Below are 14,398 nucleotides of genomic sequence, written 5' to 3' on the forward strand. Positions count from 1 at the left end.
ATAGAGATATTTTTAGCCATTTTTCAAAAAAAGAGAAAAAAATAAAGTAGATTTTAGAGCAATTTTCAGAAACCACTATTGTTTAGTGGTTATTAACTTCCTATAGCTACCATATGCATAATTACTTCTTATAGCTACTATTCAGTTGTTACGCGGTTGTATTTGTTGTATTCGCGCTGCTATATTCATGAATACAATAACGGAAATCGCCTAAAAAATAAGGGAATCCAACTGTTTAATAACGGAAAGAGGATCAATTAGCGTGTATCACTCCTAGTTAGGGCTGCTTATCGGACGGATTGGGTGGTTAACTACTCTTAACGGTTTGGCTTAACGGTTATCAGCTTTTAAATGTATTAATCCGCTAGCCACCCGATAAGATATCGGGCGGATTGGTATCGGTTTAGCTCTTATCGGGCGGTTATGGGGAGGTTTATCGGCCTAATGCAATCTATATTGCGTGCATTAATTATTTGTTGACCGCCTAGCATACAAATTCAGAATAGAAAATTACACATTGAGTCTAGACATACATGTCTGTTAACGCCTACATAAGAATGATGTAGTGTGTCATGTGTTGTAGAGTGAAAAAAACAGAACACATTGTAGGCTACATTACATCCCAAAGCAGACTACATATGAGTCCAGATATACATGTATGTTAACGCCTACCATTAAATCCCAAAGCAGACTACATTACATGAGTCCAAACATACATATGTCGTCAATATTGTGGGATAAAAGTTGTGGCACAACACTACTGTTCTTCTATTAAACATAGACAACATGCATTAGTTTAAAAAAATAAAAGCAGAGGTGAACCATAGATAGCAGCTTAAACAATCTTATTGTAGGGTGAGAGAATAAGCTAAGCTAATAGCTGGAAGAAGTGGAAGGGTTTTTGATATTTAATATATATATATATATATATATATATATATATATATATATATATATATATATATATATATATATATATATATTTTCTTAACGGGTTAACGGATTATCCGTTAAGAAAATTAAATAATCCGCCTCCAAACCGATAAGCCGTTAATAAAAAATTTTTAATCCGTTCCCCGTCCGTTAAACCGTTAACCCGATACCAATAAGCCATTAAGCTTCGGTTTCGGTTCGATTTTCGGTTTCGGTTCGGTTTTGAACACCCCTACTCCTAGTTTAGCTTAACAAAATCAATTCTAAAAAAATTTCGCTGCTATTGTGCTGTATTCCATATATTCGCGTGACCGTATTTATAAATACATTGAGGTAATCAAGAAATAAGGTGTATACCGTTCTATTCAATTCAACCGTATACATTGTATTCAATTCACAGATATTCATTATTCACTATTATACATTGTATTCAATTCACCGTATTCAATTCGACTATATTCAAACAACAAAAAATAACAAAATACAGTGATATTCAGTTGTATTAAAAAAATACAGACCTTCGGAATACATAAATACAACTGAATAAATAATATATTTATACAAAAATATAGTGTATTTGAGTGTATTTGTACAGAATATAATGTATTTGTATCATTATATATGACTAAAAAGCAAAGAAGAGTAGAAAGTGGAGCCGGCGAAATCCAAATCGAAGTTATGGCTTTCGAGGAAGAAAAGGGCTTCGGGTTTGGAAGCAGAAGTGATTTCACAGAATGTGTTGACGAGTGCTTTTTTTATGGATCGGCGGTGAGGTTTGCTTGATTTTCCATCTTTTTCTGTTGTTGCTTCTTCGTCTTTCTCTCCTTCTGCTTCTATTAGGAGTACTAGTATGTATTACTTCTCCTTTTTCTCAAGAGGCAGAGTTTGGTATATATTCGTTTCTTCAGTCGAAGTTGGAGGTTTATGACTATGGCCAGATTTGAGGGATAAGAGAGAGGATTGAGAATCTTGCTGATAGAGAGAAGGAAGAGAGATAATGAACGTATTTCACGCTTCAATGGTAGGGTATAAAATAAATATCTATTTTTTTGCTACAAAATAGAAAAATATAGCTATAAATAATAATATTTTAAAATTATTTTGATTTATAATATATTTTGTGTAATAGTTTGATATAAGAGGTAAAATTTTCTAGATTTTAATTAGTGGGTCGTGGCCCATGATAGTTGCAGGGACAGTTTTGTCATTATATAGGTTAGTGATTGTCGGGAATCTTACATGCAAACGTGCCAGGTGCTGAATATATTCATAAAATTCAGTATACGACATTATTATAACATCAATGTGGTGAAAATTAATAATAATCGTGTCATGTCCATAACAAATCAAACGGTAGCAATTAGATTATCACTTTAAGAGTGGATAATATTTGTATACATAATTGTAGACGTAGATTCGGAACGTAAATGTGATCCTTTTGTGGGAGCTATTGCTAACCATCGGAGTAATCGCCGGTGAATATTGAAATTTGAGTACTTATATAAAAGCTCCGTGTGAAAATATTAAATTTTGTTGAGCTTGTACCTTATTATTTATATCCACCACCGTAAAGATTAATGCCTATCATTATAAAGTATAAACTTCAGATTTAACTAAAAAAATTCGTTAATGTGGTAGAGCTTCCTTTAGATCCCAAATACAAACATGTTGTTGCACGCCGATAATTATGTTTTCTCTTCGTTTGTTGACACAATTATTATGAATATTGCTCCAACATAATTTGTTTAGCAGAGTATTCATTGCAAAGTCTACAAGTTGGAGTTAATTTTAGTTGATAATGATTATATGACAGGTGAAGGGGAAAAAACAAACAAAGAGGAAAAACATAGTTGAATCACTAATCTCTCCGTTTATTTATGTAGGAATTTGAATTTTATTGCCTTCGTTGAACGTCTTATTCAAAAAATTAAATAAGTAGTCCGTATATTGAGATCATATTTATTGCCATGTTCCAGAATTTTTGGACCCGTTTCTTGGAATTGACTTTTCGAAAATGTAGAATATAGCATTAAAGGGTAAATACCAAGTGGAGATGAGTGGGCCATTCTCTATTTTCAGTTTATATAACTTTTTGGAGGTTATATTTATTGTAATCTTTTTCATGAAAGTGTATTATATTTAAGACGACAGGCGAGTAAATTAAGACATTCATTTTTAACTGTTCTTTACTTGTCATTTATTTTTGATGAAATTGTATTTTATTTTTTGTTGGGTGTCCTCAAAGAACTATGTAGTATGTACACTTCTTATACTAGTAAATTTTATACAAAGTCACAATTTCTCAAAATACTAGAAAGTACACGAATTTAAGTAAACGAATACCATCATTTGTAACAAATTGAGGGTTTGATTATTAGTAAAGGATATAAGGAAAAAGCACACTGTTAGAAACATCACAGAATCCAAAAGGCCATTCAATTGAACAAGTTATATATTAACTCACAGAGAACTAATTGACAACGTAAACAAATATAAAATGAAAAAAAGGGAATAGAGTTTAAATTTTGTGCACCAATAATATATAAATTTCTTGCACCTCAGATAAAGTTGTCCTTTCATAGCTTCATATGGTAAATTGAGAAAAATAGAATATATAGCAACTTGCTATATCCAATTAAATTGGATTAATAGTATAAAAAAACTTGATCTAAGTTTCGTAGGCTCACACTATAAATTTTAACATGAACTTATTCATAACAAACATGATCAAATAACTTGTTTACCTAATGATATATTCTAATTAAAAGTTCTCTACACTACCTTAGTACTCTCTCTGTTCACTTTTACTTGGCACGTTTTGACTTTTTACGCCCATTAAAAAATAATAAATGAAGTGCATAATTTACCATGATACCCATATTAATTGATGCATATTTTATTGGATTTGAGAAAATGATTTGAAATGAGTAATAAATACTGTGGGTATAACATAAAATTTTTTTTTTATCTTCTTTTGATATACGTAAATTGACAAGTAAAAATAAAAATGTATTTTTAGTATACATGCCAAATAAAAGTGAGCGGAGAGAGTATATAACACAAACCCAAATATATATATATATATATATATATATATATATATATATATATATATATATATATATATATATCCTACGTATAGTTTTCTGAAATTTCAATAAAACCACCGTGGAAGTGGAGTTGTTTAAGTTTAAACATGGTTAGAAAAGAGAATCAAAAAGAGGAGGGAATAAACAAGCTACGTCATGATTTAAAAAAACAGGGAAGGGAAGGAGGGACTTATTAGATAATTGCAGATCCCCAATAAACCACATCTCGTATTTTAAAACCCCACAAAGAGTAAGAATAGTGGACATTGCCTCGTTACTCCTGAAATATAAAAACACATATAGAGAGCCTTATTCATATGGTCATCTCCTGCATTTTCTTCTCCTTCTCCCCCATTTCTATTCCCAAGGGGTAAAAAGAGACACATAGATAGAGTTGGTTTTCTGGTCTTTGGTCTGCTATTTCTTGCTTGGGAGTGAGTGACTGTAAATTAAACACATTCTCTTAGTTAGATTAAAAGAGGGAGAAAAATAGACAGATAAAGCATACATCATTACCACTGTTTCTTGAAATTTTTTCTTCAGCAAAATCATAAGGTAACTGAAATCATCCCATTCTATGAATCCGTATTTTGCGCTTCCATTGTACAAAGCACTACCTTACTTTTTCAGCTCTCACTTCTTGGTCTGCAGTGACTACTCCTTAAGCTAAAGCAGTACTACTTCTGTCGTTTTCATTTTTTAACTTTTGAAAACTTCCTTATATTTCTTGTGCAACCAGCTTTAGAGAGAATAATATCAGTCTACAGTCAAAATGGGCAAAGAGTGGCTGTACTGGGGCAGCAGTGGCAGTGGTACTAGCAATAGATCTACCCATAGAAGAAGAGGATCAAGAGGAGAAGAAGTAGCTGTGAATAATAATGAAGAAGCTCCTCCTCCAGCTGGTTGCATGTGCTTCCAAATCTTTGATTTACCTCATTTCCAGTTGGCTTTGAACCAGCAATCTCGTTCTTTCAAGCCTCATTCAACTTCTTCTGATTTCCTTCAACAACACCAACAACCTTCTTTCCTCAAAGGTAGTAACTTTTAACAAAATTATGGTTCTTTCTCAAGTATTTCTTTTAATGAGGTTATGTGGGAGTTTGACTAATTTTAGCTTGTTGATAAAAATGCAGGACTTGAAGCACCTAGAAACAGCTTGGATTTAGAAGAGCTTGTTGTGGAACGGAAATCTCTGTCAAGTTCATTGTCTTCTTCAACCATGAAAATAGACGACCAAAATTTGAATATCCCGGTCAGTATAATTGTAACCGTTACCTTCATTATCTTGTCATTAATATTTTAATAAGCATTTCATTTCCCAAAGTCTTAACGATAGACTTATTTTTTTAAGGTTGGTTGTGGGAGGTCTGGGGTGTTAATGTTTAATGTTTTTTGAAAGTTGAATATTGTGATAATTATGATGCTGTTTGAACATTTAATTATTTTGTTGTGAATTAATTTTGGTCTACGTAAAATATTTCAGGTGGGAATTCAAATCAGAACAAGCTGTGATTCCAGATCATCAAGAGTGTCAACGTCAACCTCAAGAACAAGGACAGATGATATTTCATCAGAATGTAGCAGCACTTCCCCAGCGGGGACCAAGACCCCAACTCTAGTAGCTAGACTTATGGGCCTTGATCTTCTCCCTGAAAATAACTCCCCTCGTATTTCACTTTCCACTTGCAATAATCCTTCACCAAAGTTCAAGAACGTGGTTAATAATCAGAGCTACGGCGGCCAGTCAAACAGCAAAAACAAAAGATTGAGCAACTTTGAAAATAGTGATAATGGTACTCTGTCACTTCCAGAGACGCCAAGAATATCTTCAGCTAGCAGGAGGTCAGATGTGGATCATTATCATCACAGGTTATCACTTCAAATCAACAAAGAGAATAACATGGGTGACGTATTTGAACATTCGGCTTATTCTACTGCTAGCAGAAATATGGCCAGGAATAGGAGGATGAGCAGCTATGAAAATAATGAAAATTACAACAGAAGTCCAGGGTATTATGCTAGACAGATTGTGAAGCAAGTAAAAGAAAGTGTAAGCAGGAAAGTTGGTCATGATATTACTAACACAAGTTTCAGAAGGAAAGATGACCAATTAGCCACTGCTAAATATGCTGATCAAGTTGTCTTGCTTAAACCAAAGAAACAAACATCTAAGGTTTTGGCCAAATTACATGGAGATGATCATGATTTTAGCCCAAGCAAGCAAACAAACTCCTTCTTGCTCACCTAGGTTCAGATTCTTGGAGGCCAAGAGTACTAAACCAGTCAACTCATCCACGGCAAAAAGTCAAACTTCTCATTCTCCTAGATTTTCACCATTATCTCCACTTCCTGAGAACCCCACCACATTACCAGCTAAAACAGTCACAAAACCCAAGCCACAAAGTTCACAACAAGAGCAAGTGAAACAGAACCACCATTTACAGCAGAATGCTATTCAAAAGGGAAAAGGTGACAAATGCAGTCGTGCACTTCCTAAGAAGCCACCGCAAGCTTGTGATGCCATTCGGAGCAAGAAAGAAGAGCCATTTGTTCGTTCAGCAGCAGCAGCAACAAATAAAGACAAGAAGTGCAAGAAAACTCCATTGTCAAATCAACTTGTTAACAACAGCGTTCCCACCATTTTGCCCTTTAAGAAAGACCCTTCTCCTCCACCCACCAAATTACTCATTAAGCAGGTAATACAAATGTTCTTACTATACTTTTACTATTTGAAAGTCAAAGATATTCTTCCCAATGACCACAATTTTTTCAAATATTTTTACATATTTTAATTAAATTATTAATTATGGTTACTTGTAACATTTTTGAATCAGCTTTTTAATTAACATTAAAATTAAATTGTTTGACTCATATATCTTCATCCCTGCCATATAAAATAAAACAGGGGAATAACTATTTTTTAAATATAAATTTCAAACTTAATAGGATTAATTAAATCTTGTAATTTTCAAACATGAGTAAAATTTTCTCATGACATTTTGTGCATTATTTTTTTGTATGTGTTGACAGTCACAGCAGCAGGAATCAGATATTCATCCATCGAAAAGGAACACACAGTTATCTAGTAGTTCGAGCCATTCGTACAAGCATTATAACCTCTCCGCGAAATTCCAAGAAATGAACCGCGACACATGTAACGGTGCTACCATTTCCGGTGATGGAGCCGAATTTCAGTACATTCAGAGAATACTAAAACGTACGGGTATCGACAAAAGTACTCCCCTGTCGTTAGCCAAATGGTACTCTGATTCTCACCCTCTTGACCCCTCCATTTTTCACCACTTCGAACTTTTTCACCTCCCCATTTTCACTACCCCGAATTCTACTTTAACCTTGAGGTGTAACAGAAAGTTAATTTTCCAACTAGTGGACGAGCTCCTAGTTGAAATCTTGAAACCATATTTTAGTTTCAAGTCAAGGCAACGTTGTCAAATGAATGGAAAGGAATTGATTGACACTCTGTGCATGAGAATACGAAGCTTCCCTTCAGCTAATTGTCAAGTTCTTGAAGATATTGATGCATTGATTGACAAAGATTTGCAAAAAACAGAGCTTGGAATATCAAGTGATCCATTTCAAGAACAAGTGGAAAGCATAGTAAGTGAAATTGAACGTGACATTATAGAAGAACTAATGCATGAAACGGCGTACAAAGTAACGGTGTGAGGAGAAAAAAGGAGAAAAGGGGTAAAGAGAACAAGGTCTGACGAAGGTCACATGGGAGATACACGTGACGAGATGCCATTCGTTTAAGGTTATGGGACCAATTAACTTTCTCAAAGGTTGGACTGCTTGTACCTTGGAAAGGGCAAACAAAACTGGGTGTTAGAGGGGTACACATGGGGTCGTAAAAGTGATACGTATACTAGTTGCTTTTTTTTACTGTATGTAATTAATTACTACTAGTATATCTGAATAAACAATTCATATTAATTAAGTTTGCTTTCTTTTAATCTTTTTGGGGTTAGTCCCATGCATGTTCTCAATTAAATTCCTGTTATCAAACGGATATATATTATTATAGATCTTGAATAATTTTCTTATTCTTTGGGGTGATGCTTAGACTAAGTCAAGTCAAATCCCTTTGAAAGTGTTCCAAAAAATAGCTTATTAGTAGGTTAAATATTTGCTTCTTTAAATTTCCGCAAAGACCTTTTAGAGACTAAGATCAGTCTCATGCTGTAATAATAACTCTCCTTAATTCCTGTCTTCAATAATTAAAAGTCCTTCGTTCTAGCAAAAAAAAGGTGAAATATTTCAATTCAAAATGTAGTATCAAATGTTGATGTTCAAATTCCAATGACTTATAGCAACTCTAATCAATTGCATATTATTCGTTACGTTATTCCTTTTTCAAGTATACGCGAAAGAAAATTCTCTTTCAAATTTAGCATATCATTTTTCTTTTCAAATTTAGCATATCATTTTTCGTTAAAAGAAAAGGATTATGTTGAGATTATAAGTAGATCGATCATAATCAGCTCTAAAAGGTAAAACTTTCATACAAAACAGAAAAAACAAAAAGAAAGAGACAAATTCCATGTTGCGCTAAACATATGCAAGTGATATATTGGACCATTTATGAATCAAGTTGATATTTATTGTAGTGAACAAGATTAAAACTGTAAAATCCTAGAGGTAAAAAAAAAGTGTCTCATTCTCATTACGAGTTGCATGGTGGGATGTGTAGTACAATAGAATTGGAAGGATTTGAAGACAAAATAACAAGACAAGGAATAAAAGGTTATGTCATTACTTTTAGTAAAGCGACTCAGTTATACATCAGAAAGAGGCATCAAATCATAAATCATTACAATATGATTCCTAGGGTTCTTTATGAAAAGATGAGCTTAAAGTTTGTCATAATAACACAACAATTAAGCTAGTAAGAACGAGCTCATTATATAATACAAGCTGTATTAAGATTCTGTTTCAAAAAGAAAAAAGGTACAAAAGAAGGACAAGAAAACAAAAGCACGGTTCCAAAATCTTCTACTCAAAGTTCAGCTGATTAACCCCTCAAATGAAGAAAAAATAAAAGAAGCATCAATTCACCGTTAACAACGCACACGCAAGTGTATGTGATGGACAAGTAACATAGCATTGTAATTCAAGATATCGTACCCATAAGGACTTGTGATTAACTATTTATTAAATTAAACTAAGACAATTAATCTTTTCAAGCGATTTTCTAAAGTATGAATATTTAACTAAAAGTAATCTAGAGTAGTAAACTAAGAGATTAAAAGAAACAAGTTGGCGAAATTAGACACGAATTAAATGGGAGCCGATATTCTAGAGTTATGGGTTAGCTAACAATTCCGTTGAGTCTTCTACTTAAATTGTCTAATTAATTTATCTGGTTTATTAATTGATAGGGTTAATATTACTCGTAGTATTCTCCCGAAGTACTACTCGTCTATTCAAGCTAACCTAATGCCTATATTACTATGAAATTAGGATTAACAAGAACATATTAAAAATACCCGTATAATAACCAAGCAAGACGATTAGGTATATCCCTATCCTAACTGCAAATCTGTTCCCTATAATTCAAGTTCAAGATCTCGCTCTACTCAATCTTATATGCAATCTAGAATTCCCTCTCCCGCAGGGGCGGGTGCACTCTTAGTGAAGCGGTGTCACGCGACACCACTTTGTCAAATTGTTTTACTAAATATATGTATTAATATTGTAAGAAAATGAATAAGTAGGAAAAATGACAACAATTGACATAAATTGTCTTTTGATGCGTCGGTTATGTGCTTGATTTTGCTTTAGAAGATCAGAGATTCGAACCTCAACTAGCACATTTTTTTGCAAATATATGAAAGAGTCCGCAAGATTAAAAATTGTGATGAAATAGAATTGAACCCAGGACCTTTTCTAACTTTAAACTCAGCAAAACCAATAGACTAAGAATATTTCTTGTCTAGAAATATGATAATTGAAGTTATTATTCATGTACTTCTATAAATTTTGACACCGCTTATAAAAATTCCTGCGTACGCCCCTGCTCTCTCGAGTTCAATCCTAGATTCGTAGATAGTATTTAATTAGTGATCAAGCAATCAAATAATTAAGCGCAAGCTTGAATAAATAAACCAATAAGATAAAATAATAAGAACAATTCAAGATTCAAGCTACAACGTTCATGTAACACCCACTACTCTAGAACTAATAAACTATGAGATTAAAGAAAGAGAAGAGAAGAAAAACTAGTTGAAAGCCTCCTCCAAGTGTGATTTGTGTTCTCTCACGTGAATTCTTCTTCAAAGTATGTTAGATAGCCTCCAAAATAGGTTTAGGACTCCTTTTATACGAGTTGGGACCATGTAGGGTCGAAATAACCTTGTCCCAGATGAAATCGGAGTGAAACCCGTCACCTAGAACCCAGGGTAGCGTGGGGCGCTAGCCCTAGCGCTGGAAAAAGTTTGCCTCTGGAAACTGGGCCACAAGTAGCGCCCTATGCTACCTGTAGCGCTATACTGTCCCAATTCTTCATTTTGTTCCATTTTTGCTTCAACTCGTGCGCTTTCGTCCCACATTACCTCCGGATGACTCCTACACATAAAAATACCACGAATTAGCACAAATTATTAGATACACATTCAAAATTTACGAATATGAGTAAAATTCGAGGCAATATGCAAATAAATATGCACACTTTAAGCCGAATAGCAACACCCCGCACTTAAACTCTTTCTCTTCCTCGAGCAATGGAACTATAACTACACCCCCAACAACGTACATATCAACATGGGGGGGGGGGAGGGAGGGGGATTCAATTTTTCCCCCCAACATATACTCTACCAATGGCCATGATTGATAGCAACAATTAAACTGTAGCATATGCAATCACTTACATTTTCCATTACTTATGCCATTCTTCAAAAATATTCACAGCAAAGACAACGTGCTCATAACAATCCTAGCCTCAAAAGCCGACTCAATATCACAATGCACTCATGGCTGGAACACCCAATATAACAAAGAAGTCTCATAACGTTACTTATCCCTCTTGAAACCTTGTGCCCTCATTGCAAGAATAAGAGAGTAAGTTGAATCCACACATTCGAATCTCATGATCAAATATAATTTAAGGACTCACATCTATCAAAGAAAATCTCTCACTCTCACAAAGAAGTCACATGTATGAAAATGGTACCATAGGCTTGCCCATAATATAAATCTCTACTAATGTAGGCTCACTCGGTCTAAAATCAATTAGGACTTTATATGGTTGTAATGTGAGCTAAGGGGCGGGTAGGATATATTTAGGATTAGTATTTCACCCTCCTAAGCACTTTAACATATCACATAATAAACTTTAAACTTAAATTCTTCAATCCACTTCAATTTCACAAACAAGATCACTCCCCAAGATTATTCCCTCTTTCTTTAAGCACTACTTTACTTTATACCCCACTAGTAAGAATGAGACAACAATTTATTCATCTATATTTTTTCTTTTTTTTTCTACTATTGTTTTTCCCTTTTTAATTTCCGCTAGTGGTGTATTATTTTACAAAATAAGTGCACCCTTCTTTTTTTTTATTGGTTCCACTGGAAAGCCACCCCATACTTAGTCATTACTTCTTCTAGCGCTCATTTCACAATTAAAGTATTTTCAGAGATAACATGATCAAAATAATATCAATTAAGAACAAAAGGGTATCAACTCGTAATGTGGGTACCAAATAAAAGTCTATAGGCTCAAAAGAGTTTACTAGGGATAGATTTTATTTTGTGATAAGCACTAAAATGATCAAAGAAGGCCTAAAATTATTTTTCAAACCGAGTATCACCTAAAACTTTGCTTCAACTCACATATCAGGCAAGTTTTAAACTCAATCACAATAACATGGACTACACAAAATCTCACCGCATACATGGAACACGACTCACTAAGTACGGTCTCATTCCGACTCTCAAGATATTAAGCATTCACAGAGCCACATGATATTAAGCATTAAGCACAAAGTGAACAATAGTCAAGTAAAAGAGACATACGCGTTACAAGACATGCTATCTAATTTCATCAAGGCATCATGAATAATTTCAAACACATAGGAAATATACTCCACATGCCAAAGCCTAAATATGCTACTATCAAATAAGTCAAGGGCACCTGGGTTCATCAATCTTCCTCCTTTTATTTCCTACATTCCTAATCTACTCTAAAAATAAAAGAAACTACTACCCGATTCAAACTACATCACAAAGAAAAATCACAAGGGATTATTACTACCAAAAAAAAAAGACATGCTTTTGAATTTTTCTATTTTTCAAAAAAATAAATTGTAATATTATTTTTAGACTTTAATCCCTCAAGAAAGTTGTCCAAAAGATCCATCGTCGTGAAAAGTCCAAAATATTTTGATTTTTTTCTCTCAATTTTCGTTTTATTTTCTTTACACAAAAATTACTACACTAAGAAAGAGTACTACAATTAAGTTAGGTAACACATAAAATCACCCAGACAATCTCCTCACCCCACACTTAAAATTGTGCAATGTCCTCAATACACACTGTAAATAACAAGAGGATAAAAGAGACTCCCTGGTAGGCCAAAGGCCGAAATATTAGCAGCTCATGGGATACTCAGACTTTTCCCATGTATGGTCCTTTGTGCGAGTACCTCACACTTAGTTCCAACTGCCTGCTTGATTTTTCACATGCTTATTGGCCTTGAGTATATGCTCCTAGTCCTACAAAATACAAAAATAACACTACAAAAGTAACACAATAAAAAATAAGTAAACCAATTTTTTTTAGTAGAAATGGGTTGCCTCCCAACAAGTGCTTGATTTAACGTCGCGGCACGACGCCGTCACTTTCACAACTTTTCCTTCCACTTTGAGGATATGAATTGCGTCTCAATTTTGCATCAATTTTTCTGTCATGTTTCTGGGGCAGTGGTGTGAAAATAAAGGAACCAAGCAATAGATATCGCATCTTGCACTTTTTGGCCTTCAAGTGAGGGATGTCATTTTGTCTCCTTCGCATCACAAATTTCAGAATATATGCACTTTGTTCCTCATCCATTGACTCCTCCATAGGCTCGAATGGATCAATTCTCCTGTCCCCAACCAAACACAATATTGAAAAGTGTTTAGAATGAGGTCCAATACGCTCCAACTCCAAAACTGCATTATTTTTGACATTCTCAATAATATATACTCCCTCAACCTCGACATCATCAACAAAAATATGGTATAATGATTGGTATTCTCTTTTTAGCTCCTCAATTTGGCCTACAAGATCTTTTTCAGCTTCACACAACTCATCACTAAATTGTTGAACGTTACACGCATAAACCCTTGCACTCAATTGAGCTTCCAAATCATGAATAAAACTGCCAAATTGGTCGATCTCTTGTCCCAGTTCAGCTCTTCCTTCTATAAAGTATTGCATCTCATTCGTAATTTTCTCACGGAAACCTCCATATTCCTCTAATAATTTTATATGCATATCAAAAATGCGCCACATTATCCAATTCATTACTCTTGTCAAACTCACAAGAATTATTAGAAATATCATAAGACGGGATTGGAGTCGGATAACAACACTTAGGACAATTATTCTAATTACCACCACAAATAGTACAGGATTGAGATGGTGCACACAACTCGGTCCTGGAAATATTTTTACGCTGTTCGACAAGGATCACAAAAACAAGAATACTTACTATTTCACCACTTTTCATTCATAGATGCCATGTAAATTTTTTTTATTACTAACTATACTAAAATTTTTAAACTTTAATAGATAAAAAGTAAAATTCTAATATAGTAAAATAGTTAATTCCCATGTCGCTTCTGCGACGTCGCACCTGCAGAAAAACCATTGCAGCTATGGCTTCTACTTAAGCTCAGGGGATTCCTGTCAAGCCTCGACCTCGGGGAGCGTGACTGATGCTCAACCGAGATACCCCGGTTAAGCAAGCCTGTTAGATGCCTTCTACCCAACCTTGCCCATTAACAATATAAGAACCAGTACATGTGATAGACATGAGAAGAGTCAAGTATTCCACAATATTTTTCACTACTAAAGGATATTCATTTATGATTTTTAAAATATAACAAGTTTACTGATATGATAAAAACATGTTCGCCCAAATACCAACACTTACTAGTTTAATTCCCAACATCATATACCACCCACAACCTGTCTACGGAGTATCTAAGTACGACAGAAGAGTAGTATGGATGTACCGGCGATAAGACCTCGGCTATACCTCAAAATGTAACGTACAACGTCAAATGATATGAAGCCCGGAACAGAGTAGGGCTCACCAAAATCTGCTGAATAGAGAGTAACTGCTAACGAGGGTCAAAACCACCTGCTGACGA

General features: G+C 34.2%; 1 pseudogene; it reads left to right on the forward strand.

Moving 5' to 3' along the window:
- The first annotated feature begins 4,251 nt into the window (after positions 1-4,251).
- LOC107760118 (uncharacterized) lies at positions 4,252-7,992 on the forward strand (annotated as a pseudogene).
- Positions 7,993-14,398: the final 6,406 nt, after the last annotated feature.

The sequence above is a fragment of the Nicotiana tabacum genome, chromosome 4, assembly GCF_000715075.1.
Source record: "Nicotiana tabacum cultivar K326 chromosome 4, ASM71507v2, whole genome shotgun sequence".
Classification (NCBI taxonomy): domain Eukaryota; kingdom Viridiplantae; phylum Streptophyta; class Magnoliopsida; order Solanales; family Solanaceae; genus Nicotiana; species Nicotiana tabacum.